Consider the following 6,606-nt stretch of genomic DNA (forward strand, 5'->3'; position numbering starts at 1 on the left):
CTTGGTCCAGTAGTGGTTCTTAAAATAAAATTAGAACATTACAGATATATTAAGGTTCCTTTTGTCCACTCCCAATTTTGTACCTCTAGCTCCCTTTTCAAAAGTACCCTCTGGCCAGGCCCGGTTGCTCACTTTGGGAGGCCGAGGCAGGCAGATTACCTGAGGTCAGGAGTTCAAGACCAGCTTGGCCAACATGGTGAAACTAAAAATACAAAAAATTAGCCAGGTGCAGTGGTGCCTGCCTGTAATCCTGGCTACTCAGGAGGCTGAGGCAGGGGAATCACTTGAACCCAGGAGGCAGATCACGCCACTGCACTCCAGCCTGGGTGACAGAGTGACATTTTGTCTCAAAAAAAAAAAAGTATCCTCTATTATGTGTTTATTACATATCCCTGTATCTTCCTAGGCCTATGGAAATACTGTTAGATATATTTACTACCTTCAAAAACATATGGTATTATTTGCATAAGAATATGTGTGTTTACGCAAATGGAATCATAATGAGCATATCATTCATTCTACTTTACTCTGTGCTAGGCATTGTTCTAACTTTGACGATACAGCAATACACCAAATAAAGTTTCTATTCTCATGGACCTTACATTATCCTGCCACTTGTTTCTTAAAATTCATATCATGTATTGAGGTCTATGCATGATGATACATGTAGATCTGTTTCATTTCTTTTTTCTGAGACAAGGTCTCGCTCTGTCACCCAGTTTAAAGTGCAGTGGTGTGATCATAGCTCACTGCAACCTGGAACTCCTGGGCTCAACGGATCTTCCTGCCTTGGCCTCTCGCGTAGCTGGGATTACAGACACACACCACCACATGTGGCTAATTGTTTGTTCATTTATTTAATTTTTTTCTGGCCACACAGCATCTGTATAATTTTTTATAATTTTTAATTTTTTAATTTAATTTTATTTTTTAAGACAGAGTCTCGCTGTGTTGCCCAGGCTGGAGTTCAAGCAATTCTCCTGCCTCAGCCTCTCAAGTAGCTGGGACTTACTGGCACGTGCCACCATGCCTGGCTGATTTTTGTATTTTTAGTAGAGACGGGGTTTCACCATGTTGACCAGGTTGGTCTTGAACTCCTGACCTCAGGTGATCCACCCGCTTCAGCCTCCCGAAGTGCTGGGATTACAGGTGTGAGTCACCATGCCAGACCTATTTTTATTTTTAATAGAGACAAAGTCTCAATGTGTTGCCAAGGCTGATCTTGAACTCCTGGGCTCAAGTGATCCACCCACCTCAGCCTTCCAAAGAAGTTTCATTTCTTTTCTTTTCTTTTTTCATTTCTTTTAATTGTTGTATGTTATTCTATGAATATACTATACTATGTAATACATCATTCTTTTATGATGGACATTTAGTTTTATATCAATTAGGATGTTTTCTACTTCAGGTAACAGAAAAACATGACTCATAATGGCGTAAATATTAAGGAAACTGATTATCTCACATCATAGAAAACCCAGAAGTTGAATGGTTAGGTATATATGCTTAGGGTCCTAACTCTGCTATTTTCTGCTTTTTTTTTTCCCTTTCTTCTAAGCTCTGAAATAATTATACGTTGTTATATAACAAATTACCCCAAAACTTAGTGGCTTAAAACATAGGCCAGGTGCAGTGGCTTATGCTTGTAATTCCAGCACTTTGGGAGACTGAGGCGGAAGGATCACTTGTGCCCAGGAGTTTGAGACCAGCCTGGGCACATAGTGAGACTCCATCTTCAAGAAAAACAACAAAAAAATAGCTAGCCATGGTGGCATACACCTGTAGTCCCAGCTACTTGGGAAGCTGAGGTGGGAGGATAGCTTGAGCTCAGGAGTTTGAAGCTGCAGTGAGCCGTGATGACACCACTGCACTCCAGTATGGGCGATAGAGTGAGACATTTTTTCAAAAAAAACAAACAAAAAACAACAACCAAAAAACCATAAACATAGTTTTCATAGGTCATGAGTTGGGACACGGCTTAGACAGGTCTTTGGCTTAAGGTCTCTCCCAAGATGTGATCAAGCTGTTGCCCTGTGAGTCTTTCCATATGGCTATTTCTCACAGTACATACAGCATTTGGCCTGAGTGAGCAAATTAAGAACTTGAGATAGTACCCAAGAAGGAAGCCACAGAGTTTTTATAACCCAATCTTGGAAAAGACATGCCATCATTTCTGCCTTATTCTATTGTTTAGAAGTGAGTTATTAAGCATAGCCCACACTCAAGAAGAGAGATTACATAAGAGTGTGGTTGCCAGCCCGTGGGATCATTAAGGGCCATCTTACAGGCTGCCTATGATAGGCTGTCTGTCCTCAGGTTTGCAGAATGGCTGCCAACAACAATGCATTAATAGTCTTCCCTGAAGTGAGATGCCCTAAAGGGATCTTTTTGGTCCTGCACTGAAACCTTTTCTCCCCACTCCTCAATCAATTTAATCAACATTTATTGAGTATTTGCTTTAGGACAGGCCCATTGCTACTTGTGAGGATTACATGGATCATGTCTTCATAGAGCTCACAAGTCTTATTGAAGAGATATAGACTCATACAGCAAAGAATTGTAGTATATTGTGGAAGATTGAATGTCCCAGAAGCTGAGGAAGGATGCAGGAGAAAAGAACTGAGGTTAGAGGAAGCAGTGGAAGAAATGGTTCAGGAGGGTTTTGGAGGATCAGTTGGAGGTAGGTGGCATGGGGGAGATAGGGCAAAGGCATTCCAGAATGTAAATGTTACAGAAAAGAACTCAGAATAATGCACCTGTAGTTCCATGTTCGATTACCCCACCGTTAACGTTTTCTTATGTTTATTTTTAGGTCTTTTTTTTTTTTTTTTTGAGACACAGTCTCACTCTGTCACCCAGGCTGGGGTGCAGTGGCGTGATCTAGGCTCACTGCATCTTCCACCTCCCGGATTCAAGCGATTCTCTTGACTCAGCATCCCAAGTAGCTGTTATTACAGGCGTGCGCCACTACGCCTGGCTAATTTTTGTATTTTAGTACAGAAGGGGTTTCACTGTGTTGACCAGGCTGGTCTCGAACTCCCGACCTCAGGTGATCCGCCCGCCTCGGTCTCCCAAAACGCTGGGATTACAGGCGTGAGCCATCGCACTCGGCATTTCCGCGTTTTTCTAGACCTGAAATAGCTGGGTCATAAAATGGGCATTTTAAATTTCACCACACGGAATTGTCCTCAAAAGTGGCCGTTCTATACATTTTACCCCACAGCTATCTCTGAGTTTGTTGTTACTCCTTGCTTTCCCTCAAACCGCAAGCAACTGAGATCGCGCCAGGCGTGAGCCGCGTCCCGGGCGGCCAGCGCCTCCCGCACAGTTGGTACGTCCCGGGTGGCTCCCCCGCGGCGGGGGTTGGTTCAGTCTCCGCGCACCGCGCCTGCGCCCGCCCCGAGAGCACGTCTCAGGCATCGGACGCGCGCGCCCCCCCCCCCTCACCGCGCTCCCAACGTGTGGCGGCTTGCGACCCCGGGCAACCCGGAGAAGGTGGGCTGAGCGGCCCGCGCCGGCGAGTGAGTATTTGCCGCCTGTGCACAACTCCGCCCGCCCCTCCCTGCCTCCTTCTCTTCCTCAGCGGGTCCGCGGCCCTCTCCTCTCCGGGAGGGGAGCCTCCCGACGCCGAGGTAGGCCTCTCCCGACGGCGGGGCGGCCCTTCCTGCTGCCTGGGTCGGTCCTTCGCGACGCGGGGGTGGGCTCCGGACGCCGGGGCGGGCCTTGCCGAAGTAGGAGGTGGGTCCCTCCGGACGCCGAAGTGGGCTCGGGATGCGGGGTTGGGACCCTCCCGATTAGAGAGCGGATTCCGGACGCCGGGACGGGCCATTCCTGGTGCTGGGTTGGGCTTCTCCAGATGCCCGGACTGGGTCCCTCCCGACGTTGAGGTGGGCTCGGGACGCGGGTTGGGTTTCTCCTGACGCCACGCAGGGCCCCTCGGAACGCCAGGTTGGGCTTTGCACCCTCGGTTGCTGGGTGTGTCCCTTTCACACCTGGGGGGCGGCCTGCATCCTCTCGGGCGTCGGGCGGGCGCCTAGCTCCCTTGGCCGTGGTCCGCGCCGCCTCACGCCTCGGGGCGCCCGGCCTGCGCTGCTTCCCGCGCTGGGTTACTATTTTGTTGTGTGATCCTCGTTTTCTCTAATTATTTGCCCCGAAAAAAACCCCCGACGCTCTCTTTGGAGATCCTTATCGTCCTAGACGCTTTCGCCCCCGCAGGGCCGGCGCGTTTCCAGGTGCTCTCAGGCGGCGCCGCAGACTTCTCAGCGCCACAGCATGCGGGCTAGTTCCCCGCCTCTCAGTGAACCGGGCGCGCGTCCCGGGCAGTAGTGGAGCTGGATTTGAATCCCGGGAGCCGGACTCCAGTGTTCTTTCATTTGATCACTACATCGCACTGACATATAGAAAAGACACCCGGAAAAAGTGAAAAGTTTATGCTTCTGTCTTTATTGTTTTCCTGTCAAGGGAGAAAGTGCCTTGTAGTCGAATGAAAGTGTGTTTTTGGAATCAGATACATTGAGCTTCAATTCTTAGCCCTTTACCAATTTATCAGCTGTTTGCGTAAGTTTCCTCACGTGGAAAATCGTGATGTGAATATCTACTACGTAGAGTTGTTGTGAAACTAGATACTAAAGTCGTGTTCGGATTGTATTGTTACACACTTGTCCTAAACTGAGGCTGAATATAAACTGAAAAATGGAAAATAAAGTATCAGGGATGTATGCGTGTGTATGTATGCATTTACCTTTTTACAAAAATTACAGAAATAAGTTCATTGTATTTAGTTATTAAAGCGCTTGGCTGCCGGGCGTGGTGGCTCACTCCTATAATCCCAGCACTTTGAGAGGCCGAGGCAGAAAAATCACTTGAGTCCAGGAGCATGAAGACCGGCCTTGGTAACATAGGAGACTCTGTCTCTACAAAAAGTAAAAAAAATTATCAGAGTATGGTGGCGCCTGCCTGTAGTCCCAGCTACTCAGGTGGCTGAGGCAGGAGGCTCCCGTAAGCCCAGGAGGTGGAGGCTGCAGTGAGCTATGATCGTGACACTGCCCTTCAGCATGGGCATGAGTGAGACCCTGTCTCTTAAAACCCTCAAAATAAAAAAAATTAGCTGGGCGTGGTGGCACGTGCCTGTGGTTCCCAGCTTCTCGGGAAACTGAGGTGGGAGGATTGCTTGACCTTTGGAGGTCAAGGCTGATTGCCCTACTGCACTCCCTCCTGGGTGACAGAGCAGGACCTTGTCTCCAAATAAAGAAAGTGCTAGGTACCTATTTAGGGTTAATAGTCAATCATTTATAAAGGATTGTTCTTAAGGTCCCTATGCCCCCAAGCTTTCAAAAGCAATTTTGACAAGTTTGGTACCTGGACTGTCAAGATTTTAAATTACCTTGTCAGTAATTTTTCTTCAGATAGATCAAGACGATGGATGTGCTGAAAGAAAATGGCAAATAATATCTGAAATTGAGAATTTTCAAGGACACTTCCCAAAATGTTACCTGTGAAATAAGTCTCATTACCGGGGCACCTGTCCTGCTTCTGCATCTTTCTGGAGACATTTTGTTCCTTAATGTCATGATTAAGAAGCTGCTGTTGGCATCCAGACTTGATTCCTCCTTCATAGTCAGTCAGTGGTAATTCATTTTAGCTTAGTTCAATAAGTGAAGATAGACCATTATTTTAGTGAGTTCTTCATCTTGAAGGGTAGTAACTTAAAAAATAGTAGTTGAACTGTATGCTGGCTTGCTTGTTTAAATGAACTGATCCGGTACCTCTCTTATTTAGGTTTTTAGAATTACTGTGGAAAACAGTAATTTACTGTGGCTAAATCTCATGAAGCACTGGAAATTTTGGAATTTGTATCTGTGGGGGGCCTCTACTTAATGCTTCTTATTGATCCTTCATCTGCTGTGATTCTTTGAATACCCACCTTGAGCCTGCAGTGGTTCTATGCTGGGGTTTTATTTATTTACATGCCTTTTAGAAATTACATATATTTTGTGGTGTGGCTTCCCTTGCTATCAAATTTGAGCATATTGGTTTAAATATATGGTACATGTAATCCCAGCACTTTGGGAGGCTGAGATGGGCAATTGCTTGCACCCAGGAGTTCAAGACCAGCTTGGGTAACATGGTGAAACCCAGCCTCTACAGAAAATACAAAAAAATTAGCTGGGCTTGTTGGCACATGGCTCTGGTGGGAGAATTGCCTGATCCTGGGAAGTTGAGTCTGCGGTGAGCTATGATCATGCCATTGCACTCCATGACAGAGTGAGGCCTTGTCTCAAAAACAATACACATGCACACACGGTACAGGAAACAATTAACTTTGTGCTCCTTCTTCACTCAGCAAATATTTATAGGTGCATATCCTGTATCAAGCAGCAGTTTTAGTTAGAGGAGATACAAGTTATGGAAATTGGAGTCCAGTTTTTTTTTTTTTTTTTTTTTTTGAGACGGAGTCTCGCTCTGTTGCCCGGCTGGAGTGCAGTGGCCGGATCTCAGCTCACGGCAAGCCCCGCCTCCCGGGTTTACGCCATTCTCCTGCCTCAGCCTCCGGAGTAGCTGGGACTACAGGCGCCAGCCACCTCGCCCGGCTAGCTTTTTTTTTTG

The 6,606-nt window shown here is 46.9% G+C and overlaps 1 protein-coding gene across 4 annotated transcripts in view; it reads left to right on the top strand.

Annotated features, from left to right (window-relative positions):
* Positions 1–3,108: 3,108 nt before the first annotated feature.
* Positions 3,109–6,606, top strand: part of UIMC1 (ubiquitin interaction motif containing 1) — a 97,034-nt gene continuing 93,536 nt past the window's right edge. Inside the window, exon 1 of one of the 4 annotated variants that reach the window (XM_017896093.1) lies at positions 3,109–3,632. The gene's annotated coding sequence lies outside the window, so the exon portion shown is untranslated. Of the gene's footprint in view, positions 3,633–3,666; positions 3,739–6,606 lie in introns of those variants that run through there. The other 3 variants (XM_017896094.1, XM_017896096.1, XM_017896095.1) reach the window with 3 other exon arrangements.

Source organism: Rhinopithecus bieti, unplaced genomic scaffold (genome assembly GCF_001698545.2).
Source record: "Rhinopithecus bieti isolate Rb0 unplaced genomic scaffold, ASM169854v2 scaffold_26546, whole genome shotgun sequence".
Classification (NCBI taxonomy): Eukaryota; Metazoa; Chordata; class Mammalia; order Primates; family Cercopithecidae; genus Rhinopithecus; species Rhinopithecus bieti.